Source organism: Hyla sarda, chromosome 6, assembly GCF_029499605.1.
Source record: "Hyla sarda isolate aHylSar1 chromosome 6, aHylSar1.hap1, whole genome shotgun sequence".
NCBI lineage: Eukaryota > Metazoa > Chordata > Amphibia > Anura > Hylidae > Hyla > Hyla sarda.
In genome coordinates this window covers 138087248-138114489 of record NC_079194.1, presented here as the reverse complement: position 1 = coordinate 138114489, position 27242 = coordinate 138087248, and positions in this window count along the sequence as shown.

Genomic DNA, 27242 nt, shown 5'->3' with positions numbered 1-27242 from the left:
CTCAATGTTCACCAGAATGGGTCCTCAAAAAAGGATTAAAAAAAATTCTAATAAATTCAAATTAAATTAAATAAAAAAAAATACATTAAAAAAATCTCTTTAATCTCTTCAATTGTGAAGCCATATGGTCTCCATGCTGCCACATCCAGATTCTAGTAGCGATGCCTGTAATCTGCATGTCATACTGAATAATAGTATTATTTCACTAACACAGCACACTCCCTTTGAGTGTTCCGACAAGGCAAAGTGTTCTACACCCCTATTGAGGCTCTCTGTAGCCCAGAAATAGCCGTTTTTAATAGAGATTCGCCGCAAATAAATTCGGACCGAACCAAATTTTGGGGGAAGATTTGGTGCAATGGCCAAATAGAATTTTTCAAAAATTCGCTCATCTCTAGTTGTTTCCCCAAAATACTAAAACTTCAATCAGCAGGATCAAACATAAAGGCCCCATGACATCTCAGCAGTAAACTTGAAGGAGTATATACACCACTGCACTGCTAATGCATTAAAGCCTATCATGTGTAGTACTGTCTGCTGTATCTCACCATCATGTGTAGTACTGTCCGCTGAGCCACTGTATCTTAGGCAATGTTGTGTGATAATTTCTGTTGATCTGCAGTATCTAATCCAATCATCAAGACACAAGAATATAGAAAACTCCTGCACTCAGCGCTCAGCTTACGACTCGAAGCTCCTCAATAACTGGGGACACTGGACTGCAAAAATGTGGGCGCTCAGAGGCATGATTATATACTGAGCCTGTCTCCTTACCATTTCCTAGCACCGCTGCAGACTCAATACTATTGAGTCTGATGACTGCTTAGCTGCTACCTGTTACTCCTCACCTGTGGTATTGGCCGTTAGATAAAGCGGTGCCGTCTCACTCTTGCTTGCAGACATCTAATCCAATCATGTTTGATACTTTCTGCTAAGTTCTGTATCTAAAAGATGGCCATACACCTTCAACAGCTGCCTGGAACAATCTCATTGGAGATCAGACTTTCCTGGCAGCAGCAAATCTTTATAGGAAAAAGGATCAGACAGTTGAAATTCAACATGCCTGACCTACCATCTTTCTGGGGAGAGCCAGTTGGCTGGTCCCACAGAAGGTAGGTTTAGGCGACTTTTGACTAATGTGTCATCGCAGCAGTGTGTCTGCTCGTAGCGGCGTAGTGCCGCTCCGAGCAGACACATCTAAAGTCACCCTGTAGCGTTCCTTCGGCGGTGGATCCCCAGCGTAAAGTATGCTGTGGATCCGCTCGTCTGAACGTACCCTAAATATGTGTTATACAGTTTGCTAAGCTAGTGACTACAGGGAGCAAAAGGCTTTTACAATATACAGGTAGGGAGTACAAATAAATATTATGGAGCAGGCCTTTCTCTTCTTACTAGTGCCTACAATATGTGAAGGCCAGCCCCTCATCATTCATCAGGACTGACACAGCTGTGCATTCAGACCAGGTGAGGTGTGAGGCACAGGCTGGTTACAGTGGGCAGGTGAGGCAGACTATCATATGGGTGTGGACCTTATTCTGTTGTACTGCTGAGCATGTTCCTGACCGGTCACATTCCTACATTCCAATCATCACACAAAATAAGAAGCAAGAAACAAGAGACCTAAAGACTCAGACTAGTAAAGTGGGACCAGCAGGCACCCATCACCTCTGCTGTAGAATGACAATAAACCAAGTCCCCGCAGTCAATCACAACATGCCACAATGATACATAATGAACACAAGCATTGGTTCACAGAGGATGTGTGAGCCCTACCTGCTGCTGCAGCTCACTGCGTCTAAAAAAAAACAAAAAAACGCACCTGTAGCTTTAAATCCTTGAGACGCCTCTACTGTCCAAACCCAATCAGCAGTTCCTTAGGGTGATATTGATTTCCGTGTAACTTGGATAATAACTGTTATGGACACCATTACATTTACAACAGGTGTAGTCACCCAGCTTTACTATGTCTGAACAGCAGGTGTGCCTAGTTATGCAGGAATATGAGAACTCACATTGTGTTATTGCACTATTTGCAGTCAGTTTTGGGTGGTCTGTAGAAGTGTACCAACTCCAACTCAAATATGAAAATACATTTAGATATTACTAATACAAAAGAACCTTTTGGCTACTGTTTCCCAGAATAAAATAGAACAAAATTCTCCAAAACAAACAGAAGACAACTCTTTCATTATCTACCGGGAATGACTTGATCTTAGTGGAAATAAGCAGAGATGTATGCAGAGTGACTACATCTCACACTCCCTCTGACAATCCTTTATCAAGTCTACACTAGAATATGGCAGCTGTATAGGTAGAAACAATAGAACAGATTTAACTTGTAGTCTTCACCAAAAGAAAAAAATATCCCTAGTACCCAATCAAGTAGCCGTAGTGGGCGCAGCCAGCAAATGGCATGCTCCTTGTCACCTGTGCAGCATGAATGGCAGGGCAGGGGTTAAGAGAGCAGCAGAGGCCAGTTTAAACATTGGCAGAGATGTAAATATTGACAGAATAATTGTCACTAATTGCATTCCTTACATGAGCCAGCAAGGGAGGGGGGGGGGGGGGCATTACCTTCTCACGTCTCAGCTCATTATAGAGGAAAGACAGCGTGAAATGTTCTGCTAGGGACAAGACGCCACCTAGAAGTTAGAGGAAACAGCAAGCAATGCTTTACATGGCTAGATGTCTAGTAAAGGTTCTCCAAGGAGTCCTCATACTCACTCTTCATTCACTGCATATCACTGTAATCTTCAAAACTAATATAATATCACACTCCAGACAAAAATAAATTTAGTTACCTTTGCCTAGGTCCACAATGTCAGATGTATTGCTTCCAATCAGATCATTTTCAATGAATACTATCTCTCTACAAGGTGTACACTGCTTTAACCAGAGTGAAATGGGAATCATACATTGCACATGGAGATATCCAATGAAAAAATAAAACAAAACAAAGGTCCAAAATTTTGGTCCAAAATGTCCAACATGGCAGTACTAACCAATATTACACCCCGGATGAAGTAAAGGATAATGTATATGTGTGTAATGTACAACAGTGTTCTACTTGCTACAGTGTATGTCACTACGAACGGGATTATAAGGGTTTACAGAGTTGCATACTTGCACGGGAACAGAGACCCCAAGAAGACCCTAAACATAAAACATACAGCAAAAAAGGAATCCGAGACAAGTGATTGGGTAAATTAGGCCACGGTTTTTATTACAGGCAAATGGGGATCGGTAAACAAAATTACACCACAAAATAAAATATCTTTATAATCAGTTAGTTTAAGCATCCGCTATGAACAAAGTTCCAACTTGTTAACCTTGCCCAAATTGTTCTCTCCCACATGGATAATTAAAATATCTGGCAAAGGAAAGGAACTGAGGCGAGATTGGTCTGACTGAAAAATGTAATGCCACCTAAGACCTTTGAACCCAAACCAAAAAACCAAGACAGACAAATTTAAAGAATAAGGATGAATAGAGGACCTCTTCTGAGTCCCAAAAATGAACAAGTGACCAAGAATCCAAACAGTCATGAAGGAATCTAGAAAATATTTTTTTTTTTAAATTAAGAAACTAACGATTTGGGGCGAATGTAAGATCTAAAGTGAGAAGAGCCCCATCTACCGACACGTTTCATGACATCATCACTCAAGCCCATTGCAGCCGCCTCTGTAGCAGCCCCAATACAAAACAAGTGAGAGAAAAAGGAAAAATGAGAAAGATTACACAACACCAAACATTTGAAAAACAGAAGAAAACTGAAAACATGACAAACAAAGGCCATCGAAAACAAGAAAAGCATGACCACCCTGAGGACGAATAGAAAGAAAGGAAGAAACAGCAGAAACAGAACACAAAGAAGAACCAAAGAGTGGATGAATAAAAACAGAATGGCCCCTAGCCAACTGATCATTCTTAGATCTCCTAATAAAGATATGCAAACCTCTCGGAGAAACAAACACATCATTCAGAAAAAAGACCAGAAGGAGACTGCCTATTAACCGAAACCAACTCGGACAACCTGAGAGAAGCAAAGAAGGCAAGAAGGAAAGCAACTTTAAAAAGAATAGTCTTATAAGGAGAAAAGCAAATAAGAGGAAGAGCATCAACTAAACCAGATAAGACATCTTCAGCAAGCAGACAGGTTCAGCTTGCAGGTACACGGCCTCCCTCTCTCCTGCACATAGCATATACTAATTCCTGCTTCCACTTCTTTTGTTTTGTCCTCATCTAGCTTTTACTAGAGACAGGAATCCACTCACAACAAGCAGTGGACAGCAGATTGCAGGGAAAAGAGACAACTAGTGGCCAAGATTTAAAGCTGTTTTTCTTGGGCAAGGAGTGGTCTCTGGAGAAAGAAGTGATTTACAAATGGGTAAAGAATCCACAAACTTAGACGTGACAGTGTATGTATGCACAAGTTTTTTTTTTATTCTAACAAATTTGAAGAAACCTAAGTTTGCAGTTAGAATTAGACAGTTGTAAGTAAATTCCTCCCATTGTTTCTCTTTCCATTATAGGTCTATGTGTGGCTTTTCCTGGTTACATAGTTTTACAATAAACTGTAGAGCAGGCCATACAAGGCTTGGCCCCTTAAGGACCCATCAATTGAAAATTTTTACTTTTTTTTTTACCTCCTTGCAGGGTGTACATGTATGCCCTACATCTGGTAGGAAACTTTGAAGCCAGCTCAAGGCGGTGAATAATGACTGCTATTATGTTGATGTCCAGCATAAACACTTTAGATGCTGCGATCAAAGCCGATCGCGCCATCGACAAGTGAAATGCAGTTGTGGTTAGTTCAGGGGGGCTAATAGGGACTTCCACATGGTGATCGCAGGGTCTTGATCAGCTGAGATGACAGCCGGATGTCCCTCACTTGCCTCTTGGTATTCAATTTTCATTCTGCTAATCCAGACTGCTTTGGCATGCAGAAGGAGCAGAGCGCCGATAACACTTATCTGTGCTATGCTATGGCATAGCACTGAACAGTGTTTGTAATCAAAAGACTGCATGTGGTAGTCTTCATATGAGAACTAAAAAATTGTGAATAAAATAAGTACATTTTGAAATAAAAGTGAATAAGCCAGTCCCCTAAGAAAAATTTTAATTACGTCCTTTTTCCCATTTTCAAATGAAATAAGGTAATCAAAAATAAACAAGCATATTTGGTATCTCAGTGTCCGGAAATGTCTGAACTATTAAAATATAGGGGGAGATTTATCAATGTGCCTAAGACCTTAATTGTCTGTTTTTTACCACAGTTCAGGTTTCTGCAGTAATATCAGGAAGTATTATTTTACTGAGAGAGTAGTGGATGCATGGAATTGCCTTCCTGCAGAAGTGGTAGCTGCAAATACAGTGAAGGAGTTTAAGCATGCATGGGATAAGCATAAGGCTATCCTTCATATAAGATAGGGCCAGGGACTATTGATAGGATTCAGATTATTGGGCAGACTAGATGGGCCATATGGTTCTGCCAACACATTCTATGTTTCTATGTTTCTAACTTTCAGATCTTAACGAGCTCTCGTACAGTGAAAGTTGAGCCGTGATTGGTTGCTATGGGAAAAACCAGACAAGTAGGGTTTCAGGCTGATTGATAAATATGGGCCATAATGTTAAAGGGGAACTCCACTGTAGAACATCTTATCCCCTATCCACAGGATAAGGAATAAGTGTCTGATCACAGGGGTATCACTGGCTGTCCCATAAAGTTAAATGGAGGGGCATGACAGCCACCTTCGTGCGGTGGTCGACAATAATCCGTGCATGGAGCAAAGATTGCACCGTGCATGCAGAGAAAGATGTGGTGCCGGGCAGGAGATCACAGGGGGTCTCAGCACCCATCCCCCACCTCGCGATCAGACACTTATCCCCTATCCTGTGGATAATGAATAAGATGTTCTGGAACGGAGTACCCCAATAATGAAATTGCACAGTAAACAGCTTAAACATTAAAAAAATTCCAAACTCCAGAATTGCTGATTTTTAGTCACTTCATGTATCATAAAAAGTAATCAAAAAAGAAAACCCAAAAAAAAGCAAAATGTATGCAAAAGTGCACAACACTCTTAGTAAATCAGGGCCATTATCTTTATTCTGTAGGTCCATACAATTAAAATGATACCCAATTCATAAAGGTTTTGTCTTATGTTACTACTTTGAAAAAAAGTATATAGCTTTTTGTACGAAAATAAGTATGCTAAAAATTGTCCTTTTTCATATACTGGGCTGTGTGAGGGCTAATTTTTACCTGTTAAGGACCCATGACGTAACGTTACGTCATGAGTCCGCTCCCGATCTATAACGCGGGGCCATGGCGTGGCCCCGCATCATAGCGGGTCGGGCCCGGCCTCTAACAATGGCCGGGACCCGTGGCTAATAGCGCGCGGCACTGATCACAGTGCGGCGCGCTATTAACCCTTTAGACGCGGCGTTCAAAGTTGAACGCCGCGTCTAAAGTGAAAGTAAAACCATATCGGTTAGCTCAGGGAGCTGTTCGGGATCGCCTCAGCGTAATCGCGGCATCCCGAACAGCTGCAGGACACGAGGAGGGTCTCCTACCTTGCCTCCTGGTGTCCGATCGCCGAATGACTGCTCAGTGCCTGAGATCCAGGCATGAGCAGTCAAGTGGCAGAATCATTGATCAATGCTTTCCTATGAGAAAGCATTGAACAATGTAAAAGATCAGCGTGTGCAGTGTTATAGCTCCCTATGGGAGCTATAACATTGCAAAAAAAAAGTGGAAAAAAAAGTGAATAAAGATCATTTAACCCCTTCCCTAAAAATTAGAATTTTTCCCGTTTCGCTGTGCTGTAGATTTTTGGGTAAAATGACTCATGTCATTACAAAATAGAATTGGTGGTGCAAAAAATAAGCCATCATATGGATTTTTAGGTGCAAAATTGAAAGAGTTATGATTTTTTAAAGGTAAGGAGCAAAAAACGAAACTGCAAAAATGGAAACCCCCCTGTTAAATATAAAATAAAAATTTAGCAAATTTTTATTTTTTGGGGGGGGGGGGGAGGGGGTTGTTTCTATGAATTGCACTTTATGGTAAAAAATGATATGCTATCTTTATTCTGTATGTCAACATGATTTAAATGATACACTGATGCGTTGTGGTCTGTAGTTTTCATTAATACCATTTTTATTTTGATGGGACTTTTTGATCGCATGTTATTACTATTTTTTTTATATAGGATGTGACTAAAAATCTGCATTTTTGGCGTTTGTTATTTTTTTACATTTCACTGTTCAACATGCAGAATCAAACATTATATTTTAATAGCTAAGACAATTCTGCACATGGCAGAACCAAATATGTTCATTATTTTTAGTAAAATGGTAAAAGATGGGTGATTTTTTATGTGGGGAGGGGCTATATTACACTTTTTAAGTCCCTTATAGGGGACTTTTATATGCAATCACTAGATTACATTCTCTATATAATGTTATGCCTTTTGCATGGCATTATACAGTGTGATTGGCACTCCAATGACACAGCCTGGCTAGGCTGCATCAATGAAAAGTCAATCTGACGCCAGAGGCAGGCAAGAGGAACATCGCCCCTTGAGCTAACCAGCACTAGTCATTTATGCTTTTAGATATTGTGATCAGCATTGATCATAGCGTCTAAAGGGTTAATGATGGGGAGCAGCGTGATTGCGGCTACTAGAGATGAGCGAACTTACAGTAAATTTGATTCGTCACAAACTTCTCGGCTCGGCAGTTGATGACTTATCCTGCATAAATTAGTTCAGCTTTTAGGTGCTCCGGTGGGCTGGAAAAGGTGGATACAGTCCTAGGAGACTGTATCCACCTTTTCCAGCCCACCGGAACTCCTGAAAGCTGAACTCATTTATGCAGGATAAGTCATCAATTGCCGAGCCGAGAAGCTCGTGACGAATCAAATTTACTGTAAGTTCGCTCATCTCTAGCGGCTACCTGTCATTAGTGGTGAGTGTCGGGTTAATGATAGTAGCCATCATTCACCGATTCATATTCATTTAATGCTTCGGGGTGTACATTTACATAATGTCAATTCAGCCTTGAATCTGCAAAGTGCCAGGTTGAGCGCCAGGCCAGAGAGTGAAGCGTGCTAACATGCACTATATATAGGGATCATTGTGGGTCTCAGTACCATAAAATAAAAACTTTTTACGTGTCTGCATGAAAGTTTTAATATTTCTCCCTGACCCAGTGATTCAGCAATGCAAGGGGGTTCACTGAGCATTTTGGATATCATCTTTTAAGTCTGTGTGTCCAGTAATCTCTTACATTGGATCTTAAAAACACAACATTCTACTAGTTTCTCCACACCATCCAATACAACAACCTCACGGACAGCTCCATCATTTCATGTCTCCCCCATTTTCTGCCTTTAGTCTGTTACTCTGTTCTACTTTTTAACAGCTCAGTTTTGCGGTTTATTCCCAGCAAAGCTCAATGACCAGGACAATACACCATGACAAACAAGACAAGTACATTAAAACTAAGGAGTTTGGGTTGAGAGCTTAAAGGTCTATTCACATGGCCAAATTTCCGCCAATACACTTCGATGGGATTTCGCACTCCCGTTGACACTTTGGAAGTTCTGCTTGCGGAATTCCGAAAGCGGAAATTCCAAAGTGTCAACGGGAGTGCGGAATCCAACAGAAGTGTATTGGGCTTTCATTTGAGGCGGAAATTCATCCGTGTGAATAGACCTTTAGACACAATCCCTCTATGTACACTGACCATACTGCTGTACCAATGTGACAGAGCATCCACAACAAACATGTTAGGCTGGAAAACCTGCATGTAACTACGGGAATTAGAGATACAGAGACATAAAATAGGTGATATCTAATGGGTTAATAAGAAAAGTATCTGGATAATGACCACGTCCTTAAATCCTATCTGCCAGGTAATGTGGTCCTCGTGTGAAAGATGTGGGCACTGACAGGTTCACGCCGTGATTGCCGGGGAACGTGTTACTTGTGTTCTCAGTCCTCTGCATCTTTTGGCCAGATAGTTATCTTATTGCCTGCAGGAAGGCCTTGGGTTTAGCCAACTAATGATTCCCTGCAGGGGCCTCAGCAGGAGCAGAACATAGCCTCTGGTGGAAGCCTTATTGCTCAATTCTCTACATGACCTCTGACCTCCAAATAAAATACTTAGTTGATAAGAAGTTCCATGCCGACTTGGGTAAAACTTCCTGATTGTTATAACAACTTCTTGCAAACTAAAATCTTGGCAAATGTCTTAATCTTGTTTTAATTTAGAATGGGACCATGCAGAGATCTGTACCGCACAAGGGACTTTGCTTGCAGCGTCCCACATTGAAGCTTTACTCTGAGATGCAAATAGGCTACAATTCAGAGATGTCAGTGACTGAAGTCATGTAAGATGTTGGTCACTTGCTCCTGTTTACACAGCCTATGGATGGACCAGATCATGTAAACAGGAGATAATATATTAAACCCTACAGCTAGTTGAGCCTTGAGGACACAGAAATTAATTCCCTCAAAAGATCATAAAAGGCCTTGTTTTTTGCAGGATGAGTTGTATTTTCTAATAGTACCCTTCTATAGTAGATATAGGGGTGAATTGTTCAATGCTTAACACCAAAAATTATTGTTAATTTTGGCACAATGTGCAGTTAACACTGAAAAGATGAAAAGATGCAAATGTTTCCACAATTTGTAACTTTATTACACTAGTTTGTTTTTGTCAAGTATTGATAAATACACCCCCCCCCCTCCCCCCAATTATGTGTTAAAAAATTTAACTCTGGGGTGAGAAATTATGATAAACATAAAAAAACAAAACCAAAAATGTTCAGTTTTTGAGGATTTCATTGTATTAAGTTTACTGTACAGTATAAATCACATGTTACAGGTAACTTTATCCAGTGGACCAGTACAAATGTATATAGGCCTGAAAATGTTGTTTTGTGTCACCACATTCTAAAAGCATCATTATTTCATTAATGGTAATTAAAGGGATGTGTTTAGTGGTACATTTTATGTCACGCATAACATTTTGGTCACTTTTTCACTCTTTGGAATGCTGAGTTTTATTTATTTTTAATGGCATATTAAATAATGGATAACATATTGGCACTGGTCATTACACACATGACAATACAACGTTTTGTATTCAAATATTTGTATTCAAATGTTTTCCCCACATAATTAAAGGGGTGGGAAAACAAATGTTTTCAAATCAACTGGTGCCAGAAAGTTATACAGAAGTAAATTACTTATTTTTAAAAATCTTAATCGTTCCAGTACTTATCAGCTGTTGTATGCTGCATAGGAAGTTGTCAAGTTCTTTCCAGCCTGACCAGAGTGCTCTCTGCTGACACCTCTGTTGGTGCCAGGAACTGTCCAGAGCAGGATAGGTTTTCTATGGGGATTTGCTCCTTCTCTGGACAGTTTCTGACATGGACAGAGGTGTCAGCTGAGAGCACTTCCTGTAGTCCAGAGAAGTTCAGTGTCTGCAGCGAGCGGGTGTGTCCCTTTCTGAGCTCCTCCAGACTTCCAGAGGCAAAGCAGCAGGTGTTACATCAGCCTTTCCCTGGAGCGTGGCAGGCTCCTCGGGAGAGCCTCCCTGCATGGAGTCTCGGGCTTCAACTCCTCGTTCTTTCAGGCTGGCGGGGAGTGGAGAGAAAACTGCAACAGCCAATGTTCCGGCCGGAGGAAGAAGATCTAGCAGAGTTTGCAGCAATGCAGGCTCTGCTCCTCCGGCAACGGGGAGTTGTGGGCTGAGAGAGGGCCCAAAGAGTCCAGCGCGACCTACTGCTCTCGAATGGCCGCAAGGTTTGCAGAGTATGACCAGTGCGGCAAGGAGCTGAGGATAGCCAGAGAGGATCTACGGGTGTCTCAGAATCTGGCAAATATGGGGTCCAAAAAGAACCGTCCAGAATTAAAGAAAAGGATCTCGGCGCTGAAAAGCGAAATTGTGAAGCTACAGGTCCGGAGGGCAGAAATAGTTGAAGGGAGCGGTCTTTTCCGGGAGAAGCTGATTAACGAGGATCGGTTTGCCGCCACGAAATCCCCAGGTAAGGTGGAGGTGGATGATGGGGAGAGTAGTGGCGGTGAAGAAAGTGAGGATGGTGGTGAGGAAGAGGAGAAGGTGGTGGAAAGTGCAGTTGTGCAGGAAGATGCTGTGCCTGTAGCCCATACCACCCAGGACAGCTACATTGAGCCGGCACAAGTGGCACTTCCACTGACTGATAGTGATGAGGATGATGCAGAGAGTGAGGCTGGGGGATTGCTGAGGGCTATAGTGTTACAGGAGTCCCCAGCTCACCTCCAGAATTTCACTTTTGGAGAAGACCCATGTGAGGATGTGGCAGTGAAGCATAAGGCTAAGAAACATAAGATCCAGGAAACTGTGCAGTATGTCTTTGTTCCTTTCCAGCAGTCTGGGCCAGCTGCAAAGCTGGTTCAGGCTGCTGGGCCCCCCAGACTGCCAGACCCCGTTTCTGTGGTGGAACGGAGCCAGCATGGGGGGTACAGCATGGAGTCAGTAAAGGCTGTGGACGCAATAGAAGTGAAGCCCACCCCTCCTGCCGGTAGGGAGGAGCAGGATGGGCTCATGGTGGGCAGCTCTGGCACTACAGGACCGCCCCAGGGTGGCGGGGGGCGTGTCCAAGTGCCAGAGGTGAGCTATGACGCCGTGTGCTCGGGGGTCAGTTCCCTGAGTGCTGTGGGCACTACCGACACTGCAGGGCACTCTCCTGTGAGGGGGGGAGTGTCCGAGTGCCAGATTCATACGCAGAGCCCGTGCGGTCAGGCAATACAGGTGCTGGCATTGTGGGAGGAGCTGGGGTGCGCCCGGTGGGGCAGCCTCAGACTCTGATAATAACATCAGCCATGGAGGAGGAGCCATCGGTGTCGACCGCAGCAGCAGCACCTAAGCCAGAGAAAAAGACTATTCTGAAGCCAGCAATACTACAAGTCCCAGCCAGCCCAGAATTAGTCAGGTCAAGAGTGCAGAGTGTGTGAATGCTGAGTGTAGTAGTGTTATGGATGAGAGGAGTGTATGTGGGAGTGTCAGTGGAGTGAATGTTGGTGGTATGAATGGGAAGTCTGGTATGGATGAGAGTAGTGGTGTGAATGGTGGTATAGGTGGATCTGAATCTGGTTCTGGTCTGGCGGCCCCTCCGGTAGTGACTGCTCCTAGGAGCTATGCCAATGTCACTGCCGGGGGTTCAGGGGGTCCCCCGTCTCCGTCCGGCCCTGGGGGCCATTTGCAACAGCGCCTCCTGGAGGCTTTACGCAGGGGTGACAGGTCAATCCAGGTAGAGGGAAGGGGTGAGGTCGACCTGTCTTTCTGGATATAGAGGCACGGTTTGGGGGCTTTCCGAGAGCGGAATGGGGAGGTGGTCTGGTCTCTCCCGACACCCGGGCAGGACAATAACCGTAGGAATGTGGTCCGTCTGATTTGGAGGGGCGAGGATGCATGTCCACCTCGCGCTAAAGTGGTTGAGCTCCTCCTTCAGATGGAATTCAGGGCGAGTGACATCTTTGCCCTGATTCACCCCTACGGTTCGTCTGAGTTTGACCTCAGTTTCGTTCGGCCAGAGGGTCTTGAACTCTTCTGGTCAAACTACGAAGTGGCGAAGAACGAGCCCGGCTGGCGGGATTTCGCCGTAAAGGCGAGTTCCCGTCAGAACTCTGTCAAGAAAGTGACCGTTTTGACCTGTAACGAGTCGCTTTCTTGTTATGACATCATGACCTGGCTCGGTCGGTATGGGGATGTGACAGACATGCCCAAGAAAAACTTTGATGAGCACGGGATCTAGTCTGGGGCCTGGGCGTTTTCCGTCAAACGTTCAGGCAGTACGGTTGCCCACATTCCGTCAGCCGCCTTCCTTGGACATGATAGGATTCAGGTCTTCTACCAGGGGCAGCCTAAGGTCTGTCACAGGTGTGGCAGCCCCACCCACTTTAGCGCAGCCTGTACTGTGCAGGTGTGCGCTTTGTGTGGTGGGGTGGGTCATCTGGCCGCATCCTGTCGGCAGATCCGGTGCCACCTGTGTGGTGTCCTCGGACACCCTTTTAGCCGTTGTCCTAGCGCCTTCGCCCATGCAGCGGCCGCTCCGGCTGAGGAGAGCTGTGAAGTTGCCTCGGCTGGGGAGGGTACGGGCAGGGATGGGGGCGCAACAGGGCTTGTGAGGAGGAAAAAGGGCCCCGCCAAACTAAGGCGGGAGTAAAATCGTAGAAGTAGTAGGGAGCTGGAGAGTGCCCAGGTGGTGGGGGTAGCTTCAGCCCCTGCTCCTGAAGCTGGCCCTGTAACTGCTGAAGCCCTGGAGGAGAACGTGCTAGATGAGGAGATCAGGAGGCTGCCTAAGAGGATGGCAATATGGCCGACCCTTCTGATTCCTCCCACTATGAAAGTGTGGATGAGGATAGTGGGGAGAGGCCTAAAAAGAAATATAAGGGCAAAAGGAAAGGGAGAAAGAAGAGGTCAGAGTCCTCTGTTCCTTGTACTACGGGCCAGGTCCAAAACGGAAGCCTGACTGCCCCCGCTCTGATTGACCTGTCAAACCGGTACCTCGTCCTCGATACCATCTCCTCCCCCTCCTTGGAGGGGGAAGGTGAGGGCGGGGTGCCTAGGAAGAAAGAGCCTCTGGGGGGAACTGGGCCCTGTCCTGTCGGGACACCTTTCTCGGAGGGCAGGGCTAGACCGGGGCCGGATGGAGATGGGGATCAAATGGATCAATCGGAATCCAAAAAAAGTTCTAAGTGTGGTCCAGCCCTCTCGTTTTCTTTGGGGGATGAGGGGGCGAAAAAGAAGGGGAAGAAATAAAGGGTGAGGCCATCTAATTCAATCACCCTGTATGGCGGCACTCACCCCTTTGACACTGGCATCTATTAATTGTGCCAGCATAAATTCTGATACGGCTAGATTCGCAGCCTTTGATTTTCTCGGCCGTGTTGAAGCTGACATTTTCTTTTTACAGGAGACCAGGTTGTCAGATCTAGCCTCTCTGGTAAAAGCCAGAAGAGAGTGGAGGCGCGATCCCTCCCACTGGTCTCTTGCGGCTGAGCCGTATAGTGGGGTGGCGGTCCTTTTTACCGCTCCTGTTGAATGCCGACAGGTTATTGAATTAGAAATGGGGAGGTGCCTGATCTTAGATGTCTTCATGAAGGGACAAGAGCTTCGGCTCATTAAAATCTACGCCCCGCAAACTAAGCGGGGCCTTAAAGATCTCTTCATGAGGATTAAGCCCTTTCTTTTTACAAGTCGGCAAGTGATCTTTGGAGGGGACTTAAATAATCAAAATGCAATGGTGTCCGCTCACCTCTGGAGGCAGATCCCCAACACACCTGTGCTGCCACGGACCCGCCGGTCCCGCCCCGGCTTCAACAGCGTATAAGAAGGAAGGATTGTCCGGCAACAGGTATGCTCTAAAAGATCACTTTTTATTCATGCCATAGCAAGGAAACAGACATCACAGGACTGTAGTAATCTGACGCGTTTCGCTCTCTCTTGAGCTTAAACGTAGACTAAATTTAACAGTCAAACATGCAATTAAAATAGAGACTCAATGGTCATATGATAAAATATCTGACATAGGTAGCAATTGTAAAAACCTGGCATGGATATCATCTGTTAGTATTACAAAATGGACTGGATCCCTCCACTATTGCGTTTTTTACTCGCTTGCTGTGTGATTATCCTACGAGTGTGAATGGACTCTAAACATTGTGTACAGGCAGGTATATACATGCACCTATATGTGCAAGCAAATAACTACATGCACATAATAGATTACGATGTACTGATATCGTACATGCACAGGTCAATAATAGAATAGAATAATCAACCTAATTATCTATACTTATAACTCTGAGAACTGCGTGCATGTGTCTACTAAAAGATGATATACATGCTATAAATTACCGTATTTATCGGGGTATACCACGCACCGGCCTATAACACGCACCCTCATTTTACCAAGGATATTTGGGTAAAAAAAGTTTTTTACCCAAATATCCATGGTAAAATGAGGGTGCGTGTGTGCGCGTGTATACCCCGATATACCCCCAGGAAAGGCAGGGGGAGAGAGGCCGTCGCTGCCCGCTTCTCTCCCCCTGCCTTTCCTGGGGTCTAGAGCGCTGCTGCCGGCCCTTCTCTCCCAATGGCTATCGGCGCCGTTGCCCGTTCTGTCCCCCTGACTATCGGTGCCGGCGCCCCATTGCCGGCGCCGATAGCTAGGGGGAGAGAAGCGGCGCCGACAGCCAGGGGGAGAGAAGGGGCAGCGGCACCCATTGCCGGCGCCGCTGCCCCGTTGCCTCCCCCCATCCCCGGTGGCATAATTACCTGGGTCCGCGCTGCTGCAGGCCTCCGGCGTGCGTCCCCTGCGTCGTTGCTATGCACGGCGCGGCGCACTGACGTCATGCGCCGCGCCGTGCAGCGCATAGCAACGATGCAGGGGACGCGCGCCGGAGGCCTGCAGCAGCGCGGACCCGACCCAGGTAATTATGCCACCGGGGATGGGGGGAGGCAACGGGGCAGCGGCGCCGGCAATGGGTGCCGCTGCCCCTTCTCTCCCCCTGGCTGTCGGCGCCGCTTCTCTCCCCCTGGCTATGGGCGCCGGCAGTGGGGCGCCGGCACCGATAGTCAGGGGAACAGAACGGGCGGCGGCGCCGATAGCCAGGGGGAGAGAAGGGCCGGCAGCAGGGCTCTAGACCCCAAGAAAGGCAGGGGGAGAGAAGCGGGCAGCGACGGCCTCTCTCCCCCTGCCTTTCCTGGGGGTGTATCGGCGTATAACACGCACATAGACTTTAGGCTAAAAATTTTAGCCTAAAAAGTGCGTGTTATACGCAGATAAATACGGTAATAGATATACATAACTTGAAAATAATTCAATGCGCAATTTACTCAGTTTTATCTTGCATTTATATCCATTGCATATTAATACCGTAACTATCAGTAACTGCACTCTAATAGGTATCTAAACACACTAGGCGGAATCACCCTCCTAACACTCGTACCAAAAAACTCATTAATCTACAAAAGTAAGGGGCTATAACGCTAGGGGCATCCGAGGAGGCATGGACTTAAATAATGTCACGAGGTCCCAAGATCGGAGAGGCTCCAATAGTCCGCTGACTTGCGACAGTGTGGCACTGATTATCATAGCTAGAGAAGCTCGCCTAGAGGACACCCACATACGGAGCCCCTCGGGCAACGCGGGTTTCACCTATCATCAAGGTAGTCGCAGGTCTAGGATAGATAGGTTTTATTTAAAGGAGGAAGCTGTCTCTTCTGCAGTGTCTGTGGTTGAGGTGGAGTTCTCTGATCACTGTATGATTTTGTTTTCCCTGAATGTTTCAGATACCCCCTGGATGGGAAAAGGTTATTGGAAGCTGAATTCGTCCCTCCTGGAGGAAGTGGAGATAAGACAGTCCTTTGAGGATTTTCTTCAGAGTCAGGTACCTTTACTGGACCTATGTAGTAGTAAGTCAGAGTGGTGGGAGATATTCAAGAAGCGGGTTGCGGGGTTCTTCCGCCAGCTCTCGAGCCTCAGGTCCCTGAACAGGTATCGCCTGTATCAGGGTCTGAGGAGGAAACTCGAACTTCTCATCTCGACTGGAGGTAGCCGATAGGATATCTCCAGAGTGAAGTCCTTGCTGATGAGGTGTCAGTACGATAGGCACGCATCTTTGGTTTTTGAGAGGGATTACGGGAGGTACCGCTCGCCCGACCCTTACAGAAACTGCAAGATGTCAGTGAGTAGTAAAGTCATTTCAGGACTGATTGATAGTACAGGATCTCTGAATCGGTCCAGATCAGGGATCTTGGAGGTCGTCAGATCCTTCTACTCGCACCTCTTGGGGAGGAAGGATCTAGATCGAGACAGGATGTCAGCTTTCCTGGCTAAAACCATTCCTGAGCCAGGGGTAGACCCCTCTCTTGGCGTTTTGGCAGAAGAGATCAGGGAAGAGGAAGTGAGACTGGCGATCGAGGGGCTTGCCCCTAAGAGTGGTACAGGACCTTTAAGGAGTCTTTAGCTCCCCTCTTGACTGAGGTATTCAATGAGTGTCTCTCCTCGGGCACTCTGCCGAAGTCAATGAGGAGGTCAGCTCTGATTCTTCTCTCAAAGGGTAAAGATTCTAGCCGGATTGAGAATTGGAGGCCCATAGCACTTCTCAATACGGACAGGAAGCTTCTGGCCAAGATACTTTTTAATCGGTTGGTGAAGTTTGCACCCCGGCTCCTTTCGGAGGCCCAGCACTGCACTGTTCCGGGCCGCAGCACCTTAAGTGCTGTCCTTAGTGTCAGGGAGGCAGTGGAGCGGAGTAGTGCAGGTCTCTGGAAGGGGTACTTGCTGTCTTTGGATCAGGCCAAAGTATTTGATCGGGTGAACCACGAGTACCTCTGGTCCGTCCTCCTGAGATATGGCTTACCGAGTACTTTTGTTAATTGGCTTAAGATCTTGTATGCAGGGGCAGAGTTTCCCACTGGTGAACGGGTGGTCTGGCCGCTCCTTTGGAGTGGGGTCCGGAGTTCGTCAGGGTTGTCCTTTGAGCCGGCTCTTATATGTGTTCACGATCGATCCCTTCCTTAGGAGGGTGAGTCGCGGACCATTGGCAGGAGTCAGGATGAGTCTGGTGGAGCTTGAGGCCATCCAGAGGGTGGTGGCGTACGCTGATGATGTCACCATTTTCACCTCCTCAAGAGAGGAGGTCGATGTGGTGATGTCGGAGGTGGACCGCTACTCGGAGGCATCCGGATCTAAGATCAACCGGAATAAGTGTGAGAGTCTCTGGCTGGGAGGGGGAGATCCCACATTTGATCTCCCGGACAACCCTTCCAGGGCCCCAAGAATCAGCAAAAGTCTTAGGCATCACATTCGGCCAGGATGATTATCCCACCAAAAACTGTGATGGTAAGCTCCAGGATGCCGCTCAGAAGGTGGACCAGTGGAAGGGTTGGTCTTTGACCCTCAGGGAAAGGGTACACCTGATCAAATCGTACCTGCTCCCCTTGTTTATCTATCTGGGCACTGTAAGTATATTGCCAGAGGCCTACTACACTAGGATCTACAGCCTGTTTTTCCAGTTGTTATGGGGGAACAGGATGAACCTAGTCAAGAGGGAGGTTACGTATCGCACAAGGAGACTAGGGGGTTTATCTATGGTAAACCCGGTGGTGTTCTTAACGGACACCTTCTTGAAAGCTAACATCGCAAACCTCTGGAAAGAGAGGGCTCCTCCGTGGGTAATCTCCTTCAGGGAATGGTTTCGGCCTTTCTTCCAGGAATGGGAGAGGGGAGGGCGAGTGAAGGACCTCCGTACGCCCCATGGATATCTTCCGGCTTACGCTACCCCGACTCTGAAGGCGATACGTCGGTGGGGTCTGGGAGTGTGGGAGATCAGGACCCAGTCAAGGCAGTTCCTTGACAAACGGGTTCTGCTGACCCACTTCCAGAAGCCTCTGGCGCTCAGGGACTGCCCAGGTCGGGATCTGAGGGTGGGGTTGTGTTACGCCGAGCGCTCCGGGTCCCCGCTCCTCCCCGGAGCGCTCGCTTCACTCTCCCCGCGGCAGCGCTCCGGTCACGTCCTCTGACCCGGGGCGCTGCGATTCCGCTGCCAGCCGGGATGCGATTCGCGATGCGGGTAGCGCCCGCTCGCGATGCGCACCCCGGCTCCCCTACCTGACTCGCTCTCCGTCTGTTCTGTCCCGGCGCGCGCGGCCCCGCTCCCTAGGGCGCGCGCGCGCCGGGTCTCTGCGATTTAAAGGGCCACTGCGCCGCTGATTGGCGCAGTGGTTCCAATTAGTGTGTTCACCTGTGCACTTCCCTATATCACCTCTCTTCCCCTGCACTCCCTTGCCGGATCTTGTTGCCTTAGTGCCAGTGAAAGCGTTCCTTGTGTGTTCCTTGCCTGTGTTTCCAGACCTTCTGCCGTTGCCCCTGACTACGATCCTTGCTGCCTGCCCCGACCTTCTGCTACGTCCGACCTTGCTTTTGCCTACTCCCTTGTACCGCGCCTATCTTCAGCAGCCAGAGAGGTGAGCCGTTGCTAGTGGATACGACCTGGTCACTACCGCCGCAGCAAGACCATCCCGCTTTGCGGCGGGCTCTGGTGAAAACCAGTAGTGGCTTAGAACCGGTCCACTAGCACGGTCCACGCCAATCCCTCTCTGGCACAGAGGATCCACTACCTGCCAGCCGGCATCGTGACAGTAGATCCGGCCATGGATCCCGCTGAAGTTCCTCTGCCAGTTGTCGCTGACCTCACCATGGTGGTCGCCCAGCAGTCACAACAGATAGCGCAACAAGGCCAACAGCTGTCTCAACTGACCGTTATGCTACAACAGTTACTACCACAGCTTCAGCAGTCATCTCCTCCGCCAGCTCCTGCACCTCCTCCGCAGCGAGTGGCCGCTCCTGGGATACGCTTATCCTTGCCGGATAAATTTGATGGGGACTCTAAGTTTTGCCGTGGCTTTCTTTCCCAATGTTCCCTGCATCTGGAGATGATGTCGGACCTGTTTCCCACTGAAAGGTCTAAGGTGGCTTTCGTAGTCAGCCTTCTGTCCGGAAAAGCCCTGTCATGGGCCACACCGCTCTGGGACCGCAATGACCCCGTCACTGCCTCTGTACACTCCTTCTTCTCGGAAATCCGAAGTGTCTTTGAGGAACCTGCCCGAGCCTCTTCTGCTGAGACTGCCCTGTTGAACCTGGTCCAGGGTAATTCTTCCGTTGGCGAGTATGCCGTACAATTCCGTACTCTTGCTTCAGAATTGTCCTGGAATAATGAGGCCCTCTGCGCGACCTTCAAAAAAGGCCTATCCAGCAACATTAAAGATGTTCTGGCCGCACAAGAAATTCCTGCTAATCTACATGAACTTATTCACCTAGCCACTCGCATTGACATGCGTTTTTCCGAAAGGCGTCAGGAACTCCGCCAAGATATGGACTCTGTTCGCACGAGGCGTTTCTTCTCCTCGGCTCCTCTCTCCTCTGGTCCCCTGCAATCTGTTCCTGTGCCTCCCGCCGTGGAGGCTATGCAGGTCGACCGGTCTCGCCTGACACCTCAAGAGAGGACACGACGCCGTATGGAGAACCTCTGCCTGTACTGTGCTAGTACCGAACACTTCCTGAGAGATTGTCCTATCCGTCCTCCCCGCCTGGAAAGACGTACGCTGACTCCGCACAAAGGTGAGACAGTCCTTGATGTCTACTCTGCTTCTCCACGTCTTACTGTGCCTGTGCGGATGTCTGCCTCTGCCTTCTCCTTCTCTACAGTGGCCTTCTTGGACTCTGGATCTGCAGGAAATTTTATTTTGGCCTCTCTCGTCAACAGGTTCAACATCCCGGTGACCAGTCTCGCCAGACCCCTCTACATCAATTGTGTAAATAATGAAAGATTGGACTGTACCATACGTTTCCGCACGGAGCCCCTTCTTATGAGCATCGGATCTCATCATGAGAGGATTGAACTTTTGGTCCTCCCCAATTGCACCTCGGAAATTCTCCTTGGACTTCCCTGGCTTCAACTTCATTCCCCTACCCTGGATTGGTCCACTGGGGAGATCAAGAGTTGGGGGTCCTCTTGTTCCAAGAACTGTCTAAAACCGGTTCCCAGTAACCCTTGCCGTAACTCTGTGGTTCCTCCAGTAACCGGTCTCCCTAAGGCCTATATGGACTTCGCGGATGTTTTCTGCAAAAAACAAGCTGAGACTCTACCTCCTCACAGGCCTTATGATTGCCCTATCGACCTCCTCCCGGGCACTACTCCACCCCGGGGCAGAATTTATCCTCTCTCTGCCCCAGAGACTCTTGCCATGTCCGAATACGTCCAGGAGAATCTAAAAAAGGGCTTTATCCGTAAATCCTCCTCTCCTGCCGGAGCCGGATTTTTCTTTGTGTCCAAAAAAGATGGCTCCCTACGTCCTTGCATTGACTACCGCGGTCTTAATAAAATCACGGTTAAGAACCGCTACCCCTTACCCCTCATCTCTGAACTCTTTGATCGCCTCCAAGGTGCCCACATCTTCACTAAATTGGACTTAAGAGGCGCCTATAACCTCATCCGCATCAGAGAGGGGGACGAGTGGAAAACGGCATTTAACACCAGAGATGGACACTTTGAGTATCTGGTCATGCCCTTTGGACTGTGCAACGCCCCTGCCGTCTTCCAAGACTTTGTCAATGAAATTTTTCGTGATCTGTTATACTCCTGTGTTGTTGTATATCTGGACGATATCCTAATTTTTTCTGCCAATCTAGAAGAACACCGCCAGCATGTCCGTATGGTTCTTCAGAGACTTCGTGACAACCAACTCTATGCCAAAATTGAGAAATGTCTGTTTGAATGCCAATCTCTTCCTTTTCTAGGATATTTGGTCTCTGGCCAGGGACTACAGATGGATCCAGACAAACTCTCTGCCGTCTTAGATTGGCCACGCCCCTCCGGACTCCGTGCTATCCAACGCTTTTTGGGGTTCGCCAATTATTACAGGCAATTTATTCCACATTTTTCTACCATTGTGGCTCCTATCGTGGCTTTAACCAAAAAAAATGCTGATCCCAAGTCCTGGCCTCCTCAAGCAGAAGACGCCTTTAAACGACTCAAGTCTGCCTTTTCTTCGGCTCCCGTCCTCTCCAGACCTGACCCTTCCAAACCCTTCCTATTGGAGGTTGATGCCTCCTCAGTGGGAGCTGGAGCTGTTCTTCTACAAAAAAATTCTTCCGGGCATGCTGTCACTTGTGGTTTTTTCTCTAGGACCTTCTCTCCAGCGGAGAGGAACTACTCCATCGGGGATCGAGAGCTTCTAGCCATTAAATTAGCACTTGAGGAATGGAGGCATCTGCTGGAGGGATCAAGTTCTCCTGTTATTATCTACACCGACCACAAGAACCTCTCCTACCTCCAGTCTGCCCAACGGCTGAATCCTCGCCAGGCCCGGTGGTCTCTGTTCTTTGCCCGATTTAATTTTGAGATTCACTTTCGTCCTGCCGATAAGAACATTAGGGCCGATGCTCTCTCTCGTTCCTCGGATGCCTCAGAAGTTGAACTCTCTCCGCAACACATCATTCCACCTGACTGCCTGATCTCCACTTCTCCTGCCTCCATCAGGCAGACTCCTCCAGGAAAGACCTTTGTTTCTCCTCGCCAACGCCTCGGAATCCTCAAATGGGGTCACTCCTCCCATCTCGCAGGTCATGCGGGTATCAAGAAATCTGTGCAACTCATCTCCCGCTTCTATTGGTGGCCGACTCTGGAGACGGATGTTGTGGACTTTGTGCGAGCCTGCACTATCTGTGCCCGGGATAAGACTCCTCGCCAGAAGCCCGCTGGTTTTCTTCATCCTCTGCCTGTCCCCGAACAGCCTTGGTCTCTGATTGGTATGGATTTTATTACTGATTTACCCCCTTCCCGTGGCAACACTGTTATTTGGGTGGTCGTTGATCGATTCTCCAAAATGGCACATTTCATCCCTCTTCCTGGTCTTCCTTCTGCGCCTCAGTTGGCTAAACAATTTTTTGTACACATTTTTCGTCTTCACGGGTTGCCTACGCAGATTGTCTCGGATAGAGGCGTCCAATTCGTGTCTAAATTCTGGAGGGCTCTCTGTAAACAACTCAAGATTAAATTAAATTTTTCTTCTGCATATCATCCCCAGTCCAATGGACAAGTAGAAAGGATTAACCAGATCTTGGGTGATTATTTGCGACATTTTGTTTCCTCCCGCCAGGATGACTGGGCAGATCTCCTCCCATGGGCCGAATTCTCGTATAACTTCAGGGTCTCTGAGTCTTCCTCCAAATCCCCATTTTTCGTGGTGTACGGCCGTCACCCTCTTCCCCCCCTCCCTACTCCCTTGCCCTCTGGTCTGCCCGCTGTGGATGAAATTTCTCGTGACCTTTCCATCATATGGAGAGAGACCCAAAAATCTCTCTTACAGGCTTCATCACGCATGAAGAAGTTCGCGGATAAGAAAAGAAGAGCCCCCCCCCGTTTTTTCCCCTGGAGACAAGGTATGGCTCTCCGCTAAATATGTCCGCTTCTGTGTCCCTAGCTACAAGTTGGGACCACGCTATCTTGGTCCTTTCAAAATTTTGTGTCAAATTAATCCTGTCTCTTATAAACTTCTTCTTCCTCCCTCTCTTCGTATCCCTAATGCCTTTCACGTCTCTCTTCTCAAACCACTCATCCTCAACCGTTTTTCTCCCAAATCTGTTCCTCCCACTCCTGTTTCCGGCTCCTCGGACATCTTCTCGGTCAAAGAAATTTTAGCTGCCAAAAAGGTCAGAGGGAAAAAATTTTTTTTAGTGGACTGGGAGGGTTGTGGTCCTGAAGAGAGATCCTGGGAACCTGAGGACAACATCCTAGACAAAAGTCTGCTCCTCAGGTTCTCAGGCTCTAAGAAGAGGGGGAGACCCAAGGGGGGGGGTACTGTTACGCCGAGCGCTCCGGGTCCCCGCTCCTCCCCGGAGCGCTCGCTTCACTCTCCCCGCGGCAGCGCTCCGGTCACGTCCTCTGACCCGGGGCGCTGCGATTCCGCTGCCAGCCGGGATGCGATTCGCGATGCGGGTAGCGCCCGCTCGCGATGCGCACCCCGGCTCCCCTACCTGACTCGCTCTCCGTCTGTTCTGTCCCGGCGCGCGCGGCCCCGCTCCCTAGGGCGCGCGCGCGCCGGGTCTCTGCGATTTAAAGGGCCACTGCGCCGCTGATTGGCGCAGTGGTTCCAATTAGTGTGTTCACCTGTGCACTTCCCTATATCACCTCTCTTCCCCTGCACTCCCTTGCCGGATCTTGTTGCCTTAGTGCCAGTGAAAGCGTTCCTTGTGTGTTCCTTGCCTGTGTTTCCAGACCTTCTGCCGTTGCCCCTGACTACGATCCTTGCTGCCTGCCCCGACCTTCTGCTACGTCCGACCTTGCTTTTGCCTACTCCCTTGTACCGCGCCTATCTTCAGCAGCCAGAGAGGTGAGCCGTTGCTAGTGGATACGACCTGGTCACTACCGCCGCAGCAAGACCATCCCGCTTTGCGGCGGGCTCTGGTGAAAACCAGTAGTGGCTTAGAACCGGTCCACTAGCACGGTCCACGCCAATCCCTCTCTGGCACAGAGGATCCACTACCTGCCAGCCGGCATCGTGACAGGTTGTATCTTTTAAACATGAAAAGGATCCCCCAGAAGTTTTGGGACTTGGCCTGGCGCTGCTTTCAGGGGAAGCTATATGTAAGGGACAATCTGAAGTACAGGATGTCCCCGAGAAGAGTGCGGGGACACGCTGGAAAGCATGAACCACTTCCTGCTTCATTGTCCCTTTAATGTAGGGGTCTACAACCGGGTGGGCGCTTCGAGTCAGCTTGCCGGCCTTACCTATGCGGAGTGGGCTTATGGGGCATTAAGGACCCTGGGTGGCCGAGATCAAGGCACTTTATTCTTAGTTAGCTTAGTGGTTAGGTACTACACATGGATTGCACAGTGTTTAGTATCGACCCAACAGAAAATCCTCTCCGAGGTGGAAGTCTGTAGGAATATCACCGGTGACCTTGGGAAGATCAGGTCTTTGGAGTATGGCAGTCTTGGTACCAGTAGGGCATCTCTCCTATGGAGAGGTTTCTCTTTTGATGTGCCCTAGGTACTAGACCTTTTGGGTAGCGTGCCTTTATTTTGGTTAGCGACAGTGTATGTATGTTACGGTGAGTTTAGGGTCAGTTTCATGAAGGGATAGCGATAGGGTTAGAGGTTGATAGGGAAAGGTATTTCAATTTAATTTTATCAGGATTGCCATCCTTCTTCCTGGTGGGGGGCTATGCATGCCACCTTAGCCTTTTATTTTGTTTTCTGTGGATAGATTGTAAAGGGCTTGCAGGCAACCAAACTTGGGCCGTGTGGGGGTTTTGGTGTATTGTTGATATTGTTTTTTTGTATATATTGTTCTGTATATATTGTTCTGTTTATAATTAGGTGGGTAGGGTGTATTTTAGGCTGGGTGGGGGTGTTGGGGGGGGTGGTCTGGAATGGGTCAGTTATGGACAAAATGTGGACAAACTGTGTTCTATGGACTTTGACCCATGTCCAGAGGGTGTGGTGGGTGATGGGATAGTTTAGTGTAGGTTGTTATTTTTGTTATATAGATATATTGTTATTTAGGTTGCTATTTTTGTTATATAGATATATTGTTATATAGGTTGCTATTTTAGTTATATTGTTATATATGTCGTTATGCATAATTATTTTATTATTTTTTATTTTTTCCTCCTAGGTGGATAATTCTTAGTTACGGCAGTTCGCCATATATATTTTTTTTTTTTGTATATTTTTTATTTATTAATTTATTTATTTATTTATAAATGTATTTATTTATTTTTATTTTTATTTTTCATTTTTTCATTTATTTTTTCATTTTTTCTCCAAGGTGGATAAGTTTTAGTTACAGCAGTTCGCTATATTTTTCTTTTGTTATTTATAAAAAAAAGAGAAAAAAAAGGGAAAAGGAGAGCAATGTATAAATGTGTGTATATATATATATATATATATATATATATATATATATATATATGTATATGTATGTGTGTGTGTGTTTTTTGTTTTGTTATGGCGAGGAAAGCTTTATTTATGTTTTATAAGGAATTTGTGTGTGTGTGTGTGTGTGTGTGTGTGTGTGGTTTTGGAAGTTATAGGTAGGTCAGTTTTTGTTAGATTACCTGGGCTGGCCTGTTAGAAAATAATTTGAGTTTTGAGACAGAAAGTCTGTATTTATGTTCAGTTTTGCAAATTTTTGTTACAGTCAATTGGACTTGTTTTTGTGTTTTGTTTTTTTAATTTTATAATAAAAGAGTGTCAGCAGAGAGCACTGTGGTCAAACTGAAAAGAACTTCACAACTTCCTCTGTAGTATACATACAGCATCTGTTACGTACTGAAAGGATAAAGATTTTTAATAGAAGTAATTTACAAATCTATTTAACTTTCTGGCACCAGTTAATTTGAAAACATGTGTTTTCCACTGGAGTACCCCTTTTAAGCACTGTTCAAAGTTTTTATTATTTTTTCAACAGTTTATGAGTTGTTCTGGCTGACTGTGACACCATGTGTTGAGCACGCTTTTGGAAAGGGGTTTGCCCCTAAATGAACACTTAGGTGAATAGGTTATACATGTCTGACCACTAGGGATTCTACTGCTGGAACCCCTATGAGTATGAAAATTAGCATGCACGTTCCTACTCCTTTTATTTCTTATGGGAATGACTGTAACGCTCAGCTATGTCAATCAGTTCTGAAGAGACTGAAAAGAGTAAAAAGTACCCACGCTTGGTTGCCCATCTGTAAGGGCTCACCTATTTCTGTCAGTCCTATTGAGATTGGATCAACATCACACATTTGACTGCCCCTCCATTCAAAGTGGGGACACAAGACACTGATCTGTGGGAGTCCTAACTGTGGAACCCCAAGCAATCACTTGGATAAGTAACTAGTGTCTACACTTTGCACAACCCTTTAAATGCTCTGCAGCTACTGTCATCTCTCCCATATAGTTTTCTCTGCAGATAATATGGATACAATTATCAAAAGGGCCATGGTAAAAATACTCTTATAAAGACTTCTAGAAATCCAATATGAAAAGCAATTTTGTTTCCTACCGTGACATTTTGCAGTGTACCAAGAAAGGGGCAGTGCTACTATAATCCCAACTAAGAGTAGTGGGAGCAACACTCTACAGATGCTTGGAAACTAAGGTGTTACCTGTTACTGAAATGTTTAGCTTGTTTAACCTCTTAATAGCTTTGGCTGAGAAAATGACGGGTCACTTAAAATATCTGTGTTACATACAGTTTTATGATCTGCCCTCCTGGAGGGCGTTGAGAGGGTTAACAAACGCTGATTTGCAGGCAGTAAATTCAGAAGCTGGAGTCAACTCTTAAGGAATGTAAAAAAAAAAAGACCATGCTGAGCATGAGAAAGTATGGAGGAAAACACAAGGAAGGGACGTGAGAATATAGACACTAGCCTTTTAACTTTGAATTTATCTTTATGAAATATGAATAAAATTTAACACTTACATTTTTAAGGGGAGTCTGGTTTTTAGGTTCTCACTTTTGTCAGCATTTTTTTAAGCTGGACAGTTGCGGACAGTGAGGGACAATTCCAGATTTGTGCACTCTTGTAAACATACACAGTTGAATAGTGTATACTGTATATTCAACACAACTAGTCCAGGGAGATCAAAATGGCATCCTGAATGCACTGCTAAATCATGACC